Raw genomic sequence first — 13,357 nt, forward strand, 5'->3', positions numbered from 1 at the left:
GCCGGATTGGATTTCATCAAGGTCAATGAATTGTTTCTGCAAAAGGTCAAAATGTTGAAAAACGCCCTATTTCGCAGTTAAAGGAAGTGAAAAAAACCTCCTGGATCTGACCTGATCTGAATCTGCACCAAAAATACAAGTGTTTCTTCCTGACCCATATCATACTTTCCACCAAGTTTTGTGGAAATCTGTTTGGTAGTTTTTGAGTAATCTTGCTTACAAACAAACATAAACAGGTGTGAAAACATAACCTCCTGGTCTGAGATAATAAAAAGATGTTTTCCTCATTAATATTGATGGAGGTGCAGGCTGTTGTTATCTTGTGGTTCACATAGATTTTCTTTCAGTTCAACCAGGACCAACTCCACAGTTTCACCAACCACCTGATCCAGGATCTCAGGACCTTCACCTCTGCTTGGCCACATCTGGCACCCCTGAACAACAGCAGTGGACAACAGCACAGGAGTCGAGGACAGGTCCGCCTGGCCAATGGAGGAAACAGCTCCTGCTCTGGGCAGAGTAGAGATCTTCCTCCGTGGACAGTGGGGGACGGTGTGTGATGACAACTGGGACCTGGTTGATGCTCAGGTGGTGTGCAGACAGCTGGGTTGGGGGCAGGGTACTGTCAGCACCACAAAGTGCACGCTTTGGAGAGGGCAGAGGGCCCATCTGGTTGACGATGTCGCTTGCTCCGGCAGCTAATCAAAGCTGGCCGAGTGCCGCACGGAGGGATTGGATCTCTACAACTGTGGTCACAGTGAGTGATGCTATGTTGTCTGTATTGCAAATGCTTTATTTGTAGATTTAAAGCCAATGAAATCTCCCTGTCAGACAACATAGGATAACATTTATAGAACAGAAATATGGAATATGTGCTTCACTACTTGATATCAATGGAGTTTTTATAGAAATCCTATTGAAGTCTCTCTTTCATCTGTGTCTCTAATCAACAGTATTTTGTTGCATGTGTTTCGTAGCTACTTCACCAGTGAGGCTGGTCAACTCTCAGTAAATGTTTAATAAGAAAGTAGGCCAGGAGTTTTGTGCCCCAGGATAACATCATCACTATATCTTTAACTCGAGTGACACTCAGTAGAGCACAAACTGTACTCCTCCGCTTACAGTCAATCCCATACAAATTTGTTTAATTCCTAATGGTAGAAATATGAATGAAAAAAAGGGAAGTGGTCTGATAACCTAAATTATTTATCTGTCGACAAAACATAGTTACAGAAAGTGGAAAAAGATTCTGAATCCAACCCTTAATCTGCATCCACACCAAAATTGACATGGTTCTACGGGTGTCAACGCCCAGCTCCCCACCAAGTTTGGTGGAAATCAGTTCAGTAGTTTTTTACATAATCCTGCTGACGAATACACCAACAAAGTAGAACATCACTCAGTGGCACACGTACCGCCACCAAGGACCGACAGTCCCTTAAATTAATTGAGCTGCATCAAATTTCACACATTCATAGATATCAGTTCCCTTAATGTGCCGGATTGGATTTCATCAAGGTCAATGAATTGTTTCCTGGGTAAAAGGTCAAAATGTTGAAAAACGCCTATTTCGCAGTTAAAAGGAAGTGAAAACCTCCTGGATCTGACCCTGATCTGAATCTGCACCAAAATACAAGTGTTTCTTCCCTGACCTATATCACATTCTTTCCACTCAAGTTTTGTGGAAATCTGTTTGGTAGTTTTTGAGTAATCTTGCTTACAAACAAACATATAAACAGGTGTGAAAACATAACCTCCCTGGTCTGAGATAATAAAAAGATGTTTTCCTCATTAATATTGATGGAGGTGCAGGCTGTTGTTATCTTGTGGTTCACATAGATTTTCTTTCAGTTCAACCAGGACTAAACTCCACAGTTTCACCAACCACCTGGATCCAGATCTCAGACCTTCACCTCTGCTCGCCACATCTGGCACCCCTGGAACAACAGCAGTGGACAAACAGCACAGGAGTCGAGGGACAGGTCCGCCTGGCCAATGGAGGAAACACAGCTCCTGCTCTGGCAGAGTAGAGATCTTCCTCCGTGGACAGTGGGGGACGGTGTGTGATGACAACTGGGACCATGATGCTCAGGTGGTGTGCAGACAGCTGGGTTGTGGCAGGGTCCTGTCAGCACCACAAAGTGCACGTTTGGAGAGGGCAGAGGGCCCATCTGGTTGGACGATGTCGCTTGCCCGCAGCGAATCGCTGGCCGAGTGCCGGCACGGAGGATTGATCCTCACAACTGTGGTCACAGCAGGATGCTGGTGTCGTCTGTGAAGGTAAATGCTATTTGTAGATTTAAAGCCAATGAAATCTCCCTGTCAGACAACATAGGATAACATTATAGAACAGAAATATGGAATATGTGCTTCACGCTGATATCACTGGAGTTTTTATAGAAATCCTATTGAAGTCTCTCTTTCATCTGTGTCTCTAATCAACAGTATTTTGTTGCATGTGTTTCTCGTAACTGCTTCACCAGTGAGGCTGGTCAACTCTCAGTAAATGTTTATGTCAAGAAAAAGTAAAATAGAGTTTTGTGCCTCAGGATAACATCATCAATTATATCTTTAACTCAGAGTGACACTCAGTAGAGCACAAACTGTACTCTCCGCTTACAGTCAATCCCATACAAATTTGTTTAATTTAACAATGGTAGAAATATGAAAGAAAAATGGAAGTGGTCTGATAACCTAAATTATTTATCTGTCGTATTAAAACATAGCGTTACAGAAAGTGGAAAAGATTCTGAATCCAACCCTTAATCTGCATCCACACCAAAATTGACATGGTTCTACCAGGCCAACGCCAGCTCCCCACCAAGTTTGGTGGAAATCAGTTCAGTAGTTTTTACATAATCCTGCTGACGCATCATACCAACAAAGTAGAACATCACCAGTGGCAATAATTTGCCGCCACCAAGGACCGACAGTCCCTTAAATTAATTGAGCTGCATCAAATTTCACACATTCAGATACACACACAGTTCCCTGCACTGATTGACATTTCATCAAGGTCACGAATTGTTTCCTGGGTAAAAGGTCAAAAATGTTGAAAAACGCCCTATTTCGCAAAGTTAAAGGAAGTGAAACCTCCCTGGATCTGACCCCTGATCTGAATCTGCACCAAAAATACAAGTGTTTTTCCTGACCCATATCACATTCTTCCACCAAGTTTTGTGGAAATCTGTTTGGTAGTTTTTGAGTAATCTGCTTACAAACAAACATATAAACAGGTGTGAAAACATAACCTCCCTTGGTCTGAGATAATAAAAGATGTTTTCCTCATTAATATTGATGGAGGCAGGCTGTTGTTATCTTGTGGGTTCACATAGATTTTTCTTTCAGTTCAACCAGGACCAAACTCACAGTTTCACCTAACCACACCTGATCCAGGATCTCAGACCTTCACCTCTGCTTCGCTCACATCTGGCACCCCTGGAACAACAGCAGTGGTCACCAGCACAGGAGTCGAGGACAGGTCCGCCTGGCTAATGGAGGAACAGCCCTGCCTGGCAGAGTAGATCTTCCTCCGTGGACAGTGGGGGACGTGTGATGACAACTGGGACCTGGTTGGATGCCTGCGGTGGTGTGCAGACACAGCTGGGTTGTGGAAGGTCCTGTCAGCACCACAAAGTGCGCCGCTTTTGGAGAGAGGGCAGAGGGCCCATCTGGTTGGACGATGTCGCTTGCCCGGCAGCTAATCAAAGCTGGCCGAGTGCCGCACGGAGGGATTGGATCTCACAACTGTGGTCACAGTGAGGATGCTGGTGTCGCCTGTGAAGGTAAATGCTTATTTGTAGATTTAAAGCCAATGAAATCTCCCTGTCAGACAAATATAGATAACATTATAGAACAGAATATGGAATATGTGCTTCACGCTGATATCAATGGAGTTTTTATAGAAATCCTATTGAAGTCTCTTCATCTGTGTCTCTAATCAACAGTATTTTGTTGCATGTTTTCGTAGCTGCTTCACCAGTGAGGCTGGTCAACTCTCAGTAAATGTTTATGTCAAGAAAGTAAAATAGAGTTTTGTGCCTCAGATAACATCAATAATTATATCTTTAATCGAGTGACACTCAGCAGAGCACAAACTGTACTCTCCGCTTACAGTCAATCCCATACAAATTTGTTTAATTCTAATGGTAGAAATATGAAAGAAAAATGGAAGTGGTCTGATAACCTAAATTATTTATCTGTCGCATAAACATAGTTACAGAAAGTGGAAAAGATTCTGAATCCAACCCTTAATCTGCATCCACACCAAAATTGGATATGGTTCTACCAGGCCAACGTCTTCAGCTTCCCCACCAAGTTTGTGGAAATCAGTTCAGTAGTTTTTACATAATCCTGCTGACGAATACACCAACAAAGTAGAACATCACTCAGTGGCACACGTACCGCCACCAAGGACCGACAGTCCCCTTAAATTAATTGGAGCTGCATCACCCCTCACACATTCATAGATATCAGTTCCCTTAATGTGCCGGATTGGATTTCATCAAGGTCAATGAATTGTTTCTGGGTAAAGGTCAAAATGTTGAAACCTATTTCAAAGAAGAAGTGAAAACCTCCTGATCTGACCCTGGATCTGAATCTGCACCAAAATACAAGTGTTTCTTCCTGACCCATATCACATTCTTCCACCAAGTTTTGAAATCTGTTTGGTAGTTTTTGAGTAATCTTGCTTACAAAACAAACATATAAACAGGAAAACATAACTCCTGGTCTGAGATAATAAAAGATGTTTTCCCCATTAATATTGATGGAGGTGCAGGCTGTTGTTATCTTGTGGGTCTACATGATTTTTCTTTCACTTCAACCAGGACCAAACTCCACAGTTTCACCAACCACACCTGATCCAGGATCTCAGACCTTCACCTCTGCTTCGCTTCACATCTGGCACCCTGGAACAACAGCAGGACAACAGCACAGAGTCGAGGTACAGGTCCGCCCTGGCCAATGGAGGAAACAGCTCCTGCTCTGGCAGTGTAGATCTTCCTCCGTGGGACAGTGGGGGACGTGTGTGATGACAACTGGGACCTGGTTGATGCTCAGGTGGTGTGCAGACAGCTGGGTTGTGGCAGGGTCCTGTCAGCACCACAAAGTACGTTTTGGAGAGGGCAGAGGCCCATCTGGTTGACGATGTCGCTTGCTCCGGCAGCTTAATCAAAGCTGGGCGAGTGGCCGGCACGGGAGGGATTGGATCTCACAACTGTGGTCACAGTGGGAGGATGCTGGTGTTGTTCGGTGAAGGTAAATGCTTATTTGTAGATTTAAAGCCAATGAAATCTCCCTGTCAGACAACATAGGATAACATTATAGAACAGAAATATGGAATATGCTTCACGCTGATATCAATGGAGTTTTTATAGAAATCCTATTGTTTCTTTCATCTGTGTCTCTCTAATCAACAGTATTTTGTTGCATGTGTTTCGTAGCTACTTCCACCAGTGAGGCTGGTCAACTCTCAGTAAATGTTTATGTCAAGAAAGTAAAATAGAGCTTTGTGCCTCAGGATAACATCATCAATTATATCTTTAACTGAGTGACACTCAGTAGAGCACAAACTGTACCTCCGCTTACAGTCAACTCTATACAAATTTGTCTAATTAATGGTAGGAAGAGAAGGAAAAAGGAAGTGGTCTGATAATCCAAATTATTTCAGACAAACATAGTTACAGAAAGTGGAAAAGACGGAATCCAACCCTTAATCTGCATCCACACCAAATTGACATGGTTCTACCAGGCTAACGCCCCAGCTCCCCACCAAGTTTGGTGGAAATCAGTTCAGTAGTTTTTTGTTATAATCCTGCTGATTGACACACCAACAAAGTAGAACATCACTCAGTGGCACACGTACTACCATGACCGACAGTCCCTTTAAATTAATTGGAGCTGCATCAAATTTCACACATTCATAGATACTGCCCCTTAATGTGCCGGATTGATTTCATCAAGGTCAATGAATGTTTCCTGGGTAAAAGGTCAAAATGTTGAAAAACGCCTATTTCGCAGTTAAAGGAAGAAAACCTCCTGGATCTGACCTCGGATCTGAATCTGCACCAAATACAAGTGTTTCTTCCTGACCTATATCACATTCTTCCACCAAGTTTTGTGGGAAATCTGTTTGGTAGTTTTTGGAGTAATCTTGCTTACAAACAAACATATAAACAGGTGTGAAAACATAACCTCCTGGTCTGAGATAATAAAAAGATGTTTTCTCATTAATATTGATGGAGGTGCAGGCTGTTGTTATCTTGTGGGTTCACATAGATTTTTCTTTCACTTCAACCAGGACCAACTCCACAGTTTCACCAACCACACCTGATCCATCTCAGACCTTCACCTCTGCTTCGCTTTCTCACATCTGGCACCCCTGGAACAACAGCAGTGGACAACAGCACAGGAGTCGAGGTACAGGTCCGCTTCGGCCAATGGAGGAAATAGCCCTGCTCTGGCAGTGTAGAGATCTTCCTCCATGGACAGTGGGGACGGTGTGTGATGACAACTGGGACCTGGTTGATGCTCAGGTGTGCAGACAGCTGCTGTGGCAGGGTCCTGTCAGCACCACAAAGTGCACGTTGGGAGAGGGCAGAGGGCCCATCTGGTTGGACGATGTCGCTTGCCCGCAGCGAATCAAAGCTACGAGTGCCGCACGAGGGATTGGATCTCACAACTGTGGTCACAGTGAGGATGCTGGTGTCGTCTGTGAAGGTAAATGCTTATTTGTAGATTTAAAGCCAATGAAATCTCCCTGTCAGACAACATAGGAAAACATTATAGAACAGAAATATGGAATATGTGCTTCACGCTGATATCACTGGAGTTTTTATAGAAATCCTATTGAAGTCTGTCTTTCATCTGTGTCTCTAATCAACAGTATTTTGTTGCATGTGTTTCTCGTAGCTGCTTCACCAGTGAGGCTGGTCAACTCTCAGTAAATGTTTATGTCAAGAAAGTAAAATAGAGTTTTGTGCCTCAGGATAACATCATCAATTATATCTTTAACTCGAGTGACACTCAGTAGAGCACAAACTGTACCTCCTGGGCCCAGTCAATCCCATACAAATTTGTTAATTCTAATGGTAGAAATATGAAAGAAAATGGAAGTGGTCTGATAAACCTAAATTATTTATCTTTCTGTACAAAACATAGTTACAGAAAGTGGAAAAAGATTCTGAATCCAACCCTTAATCTGCATCCACACCAAAATTGACATGGTTCTAACAGGCCAACGTCTCAGCTCCCACCAAGTTTGGTGGAAATCAGTTCAGCAGTTTTTACATAATCCTGCTGACTAATACACCAACAAAGTAGAACATCACTCAGTGGCACACGTATCGCCACCAAGGACCGACAGTCCCCTAAATTAATTGGAGCTGCATCAAATTTCACACATTCATAGATATCAGTTCCCTTAATGTGCCGGATTGGATTTCATCAAGGTCAATGAATTGTTTCCTGCAAAAGGTCAAAATGTTGAAAAACGCCTATTTCGCAGTTAAAGGAAGAAAAACCTCCTGGATCTGAATTTCGATCTGAATCTGCACCAAAATACAAGTGTTTTTCCTGACCTATATCACATTCTCTTCCACCAAGTTTTGTGGAAATCTGCTTCTGGTAGTTTTTAATCTTGCTTACAAACAAACATATAAACAGGTGTGAAAACATAACCTCCTGGTCTGAGATAATAAAAAGATGTTTTCCCTCATTAATATTGATGGAGGTGCAGGCTGTTGTTATCTTGTGGGTTCACATAGATTTTTCTTTTCAGTTCAACCAGGACCAACTCCACAGTTTCACTCAACCACACCTGGATCCAGGATCTCAGACCTTCACTCTGCTTCGCCTCACATCTGGCACCCTGGAACAACAGCAGTGACAACAGCACAGGAGTCGAGGGACAGGTCCGCTCTGGCCAATGGAGGAAACAGCTCCTGCTCTGGCAGAGTAGAGATCTTCCTCCGTGGACAAGTGGGGACGGTGTGTGATACAACTGGGACCTGGTTGATGCTCAGGTGGTGTGCAGACAGCTGGGTTGTGGCAGGGTACTGTCAGCACCACAAAGTGCACGTTTTGGAGAGGGCAGAGGGCCCATTCGTTGGACGATGTCGCTTGCCCGCAGCGACCGCTGGCCGAAAGGCCGGCACGGAGGGATTGGATCTCACAACTGTGGTCACAGTGAGTGATGCTGGTGTCGTCTGTGAAGGTAAATGCTTATTTGTAGATTTAAAGCCAATGAAATCTCCTGTCAGACAACATAGGATAACATTATAGAACAGAAATATGGAATATGTGGCTCACTGATATCAATGGAGTTTTTATAGAAATCCTATTGAAGTCTCTCTTTCATCTGTGTCTCTAATCAACAGAATTTTGTTGCATGTGTTTCTCGTAGCTACTTCACCAGTGAGGCTGGTCAACTCTCAGTAAATGTTTATGTCAAGAAAGTAAAATAGAGTTTTGTGCCTCAGGATAACATCATCAATTATATCTTTAACTAGAGTGACACTCAGTAGAGCACAAACTGTACCTCCGCTTACAGTCAATCCCACACAAATTTGTTTAATTCTAATGGTAGAAATATGAAAGAAAAAAGGGAAGTGGTCTGATACCTAAATTATTTATCTGTCGTGACAAAAATATAGCTACAGAAAGTGGAAAAAGATCCTGAATCCAACCTTAATCTGCATCCACACCAAAATTGGACATGAAGCTCACCAGGCCAACGCCCTCTAGCTCCCCACCAAGTTTGGTGGAAATCAGTTCAGTAGTTTTACATAATCCTGCTGACGAATACACCAACAAAGTAGAACATCACTCAGTGGCACACGTACGCCACTCAGGACCGATAGTCCCCTCAAATTAATTCTGAGCTCCATCAAATTTCACACATTCATAGATATCAGTTCCCTTTAATGCCGGATTGGATTTCATCAAGGTCAATGAATTGTTTCCTGGGTAAAAGGTCAAAATGTTGAAAAACGCCCTATTTCGCAAAGTTAAAGGAAGTGAAAAACCTCCTCCTGATGTGACCCCCGATCTGAATCTGCACCAAAATACAAGTGTTTCTTCCTGACCTATATCACATTCTTCCACCAAGTTTTGTGGAAATCTGTTTGGTAGTTTTGAGTAATCTTGCTTACAAACAAACATATAAACAGGTGTGAAAACATAACCTCCTGGTCTGAGATAATAAAAAGATGTTTTCCCTCATTAATATTGATGGAGGTGCAGGCTGTTGTTATCTTTGTGGGTTCACATAGATTTTTCTTTCAGTTCAACCAGGACCAAACTCACAGTTTCACCAACCACACCTGATCCAGGATCTCAGACCTTCACTCCTGCTTACCACATCTGGCACCCCCTGGAACAACAGCAGGACAACAGCACAGGAGTTTGAGTGGACAGGTCTGCCTGGCCAATGGAGGAAACAGCTCCTGCTCTGCAGAGCAGAGATCTTCCTCCGTGATGTGGGGGATTGGGTGTGTGATGGACAACTGGGACTCATGATGCTCAGGTGGTGTGTGCAGACAGCTGGGTTGTGGCAGGGTCCTGTCAGCACCACAACGTGCATGTTTTGGACAGGGCAGAGGGCCCATCTGGTTGGACGAGTCGCTTGCCCAGCAGCTTAATCAAAGCTGGCCAGTGCCGCACGGAGGGATTGGATCTCACAACTGTGGTCACAGTGAGGATGCTGGGTGTCGTTTCAGAAGGTAAATGCTTATTTGTGGATTTAAAGCCAATGAAATCTCCCTGTCAGACAACATAGGATAACATTATAGAACAGAAATATGGAATATATGCTTCACGCTGATATCACTGGAGTTTTTATAGAAATCCTATTGAAGTCTCTCTTCATCTGTGTCTCTAATCAACAGTATTTTGTTGCATGTGTTTCTCGTAGCTACTTCACCAGTGAGGCTGGTCAACTCTGTGAAATGTTTGTCAAGAAAGTAAAAGGAGTTTGTGCCCCAGGATAACATCATCAATTATATCTTTAACTCGAGTGACACTCAGTAGAGCACAAACTGTACCTCCGCTTACAGTCAATCCCATACAAATTTGTTTAATTCTAATGGTAGAAATATGAAAGAAAAAAGGGAAGTGGTCTGATAACCTAAATTATTTATCTGTCGTACAAAACATAGTTACAGAAAGTGGAAAAAGATCCTGAATCCAACCCTTACTTCTCATATTTTACGTGTTTTTATATAATATTGCTCATTACACAGTGTTAATTGAAGTTCTCGTCTAGTTCTCATCTGGTATTTACCATCTCATCTTCTTTTGTGCACACTTTTATTTACTGACTTTTTAAAACTTTTTCTTTAGTCCAACACCCTCCACTCCAGCCTCCTCAGCTCATCTGTGGACGTGATAAAATCCAAATAGGGCTAAATATGGCTGCCATAACATCCATGGGTTTGAACCCACTCTCCGAAACCTGCAGCCTTAACTGCTCCTGGGTCAGAATGAATAATGATGGGGGTTTGGCACGAGGTGGACGCTCAGGCAGGTGCCTGTGGAAACACACTGAGGGTAAATACTTTGTTAATTTTCAAGTTATGTCCATTCATTTATTATTACGATAATTAAGAGGAAGCTTACGTTCCCAAATGTACTCCCTCTGCAGGAGCTCAGGTTAGTGAGGAACTGGCAGAGACAACTATCTTAAACCCAGACCTTCTGCCTGTATGACAAAACTACTCAAACTGTAATAGAGCTTCATGATCTACCAATTGAACCACTCTCTGTCTTTCAGACCAACCGTACACACGCCATCTACTCCACAGTTTATTTCTCTGCCGAGGAAATATGTCCTTCTCACGCCCTGTGAGTCTTCCTTCTCCTGTGCGTATCCTCGACATGACGCCAGCATGAATGTGGCTATCAGACCAGTCCTGCCGTAAGTACCTTTTATTGAATACGATAATCACTCACTTTTATGAGGTTGTAAAATGGTCAAGACGACCTGGTGAAAATTGGTTTAGTCTATGCTACTTTTTAACCAATCATGTCAGCGTAAGCATGCAATGGCTGTTTGCCACAGTGGCTTTATACCTCCAGGACACATCAATGTCACCTATGTAGGATTTTAGGTAATCATAATAACAAGGCTTATATTTTTGACAGGTCTGCAGGTGGCCTCAGGCTTAGGTAGCAGAGCCAGAGCCTCCATGTCTCTGTCTCCACCTCCACCTTCACTCAGCCTTATCCATCTGGCTTGGATCACTCTCCCCCTGTGGGCTCTCACTGTGCATGGGCGTCTCTGCATGAATGAGACCTGCTGCAGTTGTCCTGGAGAACTGCTGCGCCTTCTAATCACTAACCTTTCAATGATACCACACGTATACTTTTTCATCCAGAAATAAGTGGCAAGTGTCCCTCTTCACTGATTATGCTTTGTGGTTTATAAGGGAAATGTGGGAAAAGACTGTAGATAAGGTGATGTATAATGGCCCTCATGACATGCTCCATCCTCACTTCCAGGTGCCCCACTGACCAACAACAAGTGGCAGTGATTGAGAGCGGCTCATCCCGACAGGCTTGTTTCTCCGCCCTGTTTCCTCCTCTGGATCCACGGTGAATACAGTGACATTTACCTCCACTGCAGCCTCAGCCTGTGACCAGAGGAGCTCCCGCTGTGCCCCAGTACGTCATGTTTCCACATTATCATTATCATATCAATCACGGGTCACTGCAGCTTTTACACTGCTCTTGATTGGACTGTTATTCCCTCCTTTTCATAGTCTTGCAGAAGAGTGACATCTCGCTCTGTTTCCAGCTCTGCTCCTATGAACTTCACCATTGACCAATCACTTGTGAGTATGATTAACTATGTGCTCTCAGGATTGATGTGTCAACACAATGATCAATACAGAATGAATCACCATGTTTTACTCTTTTCTTCTTTATCTTCAGGGGACAAAGTCACCTGAGTGAGCTGGTAACATATAGTAATAATACAAACTCATTTCATAGTGTGATATTATTCTTGTGTTTGAATTTCTTTAATTCATAAATCGATAATAAAAATATATGTTACATTGCATAATTGAATCGTAACACACATTGGTATTCCTAATTTGTACTAGCTGTGTAATGAGCTGTGAGAATGATTGGAAGAAAAATAAAATCAATGTCAGAGTACTTTTCTCTCTATTATTTTCAGAAATAGTTTAAATAAATGCACAGCCATATTATCGACTCATCAAACAGATTATAAATATACATCCATACATACTGAGGCAGGCAATAACACTGGTTAGTGGGAATGTGCAAAAGCAAGTGTGCATGTAGTCTGTTGTGCAAAGACACAATGTCAGTAGAGCAAGTTGTCCTTTGAGGGAAGACAGTGGCAGTGTTTGAGGTGTTAATCAGTTTCATGGGCTTGAGGGTAAATGTGTCTTGAGTCTTGGAGTCCTGCATTTCAGACTGGTGGAGGAGGTGCATGCTGGAGGAGGTCTTCGGTTGTGTTGTTGGCTCTTCTGAACACTCTCTGCTGGTAGATGTACTGCAGAGATGTTTCTTTTTTTTTATGGTTCATTTTCATTTGTGAGTTAGTTCAGAGTGTTTTAGCGAGCTAGCAAACGTGTTATGTTTCTGTGCATGTGCGTTGGCCTTCGCCATTTTGTGTCCTGAAGTACGCCTGTTGAACCGTATATTTTTTTATGTTAGGCATGTACTGAAGACGAATGACCAACGCTGTTCCTTTCTTCTGCTAAAACACTGAACAGGTATGTTTTGTTGCATAGGACTCTTGTTGTTGTAAATAGAAAATGTGAATCTTTTCATGATGTGTGACTGTGGTATGAGTGAATGTGATACATTCAAAGACAATTGTAAATCATAGTTTTGTTAATTATTTTTATAAATCCTTAAGTATTTTTGCATTTATTATTTCTTATATAGGCCTTTTTATTTTTATTAGGCAAGATTTGTAAATGTACTGAGAATGCACTGGAGCTGGCCTAGAGCGGCATGTACTGAAGACGAATGACCAACGCTGTTTCTTTTCTTTTGCTAAAACACTGAACAGAGCACATTCAGCAGCAATAAAAGTCCTGTGCCGAAAATCAAGTCCCGGTCTTCTACTTCACAAACTGACACACAACGCAGAGTATTCAGCACAAAGGATAGAACGGTTACATAGAGGTTGGCAAAATTCACTTATGCAACATTAATGAAAAAACATTTGTGAAAGAAGGTAATAAAGTATAAAAACACAAATTACTAACGGTGTACTTACTAAACAAAGATGTGTCTGTGTGTCTGTGTGTCTGTGAGTGAGCGTGTTTCCAAAATGGCAGCTGGCCACTCCAAAATGCCCCCCCTTTGGAATGTTTAC

The sequence above is a fragment of the Hippoglossus stenolepis genome, chromosome 2, assembly GCF_022539355.2.
Source record: "Hippoglossus stenolepis isolate QCI-W04-F060 chromosome 2, HSTE1.2, whole genome shotgun sequence".
NCBI classification, from domain to species: Eukaryota; Metazoa; Chordata; class Actinopteri; order Pleuronectiformes; family Pleuronectidae; genus Hippoglossus; species Hippoglossus stenolepis.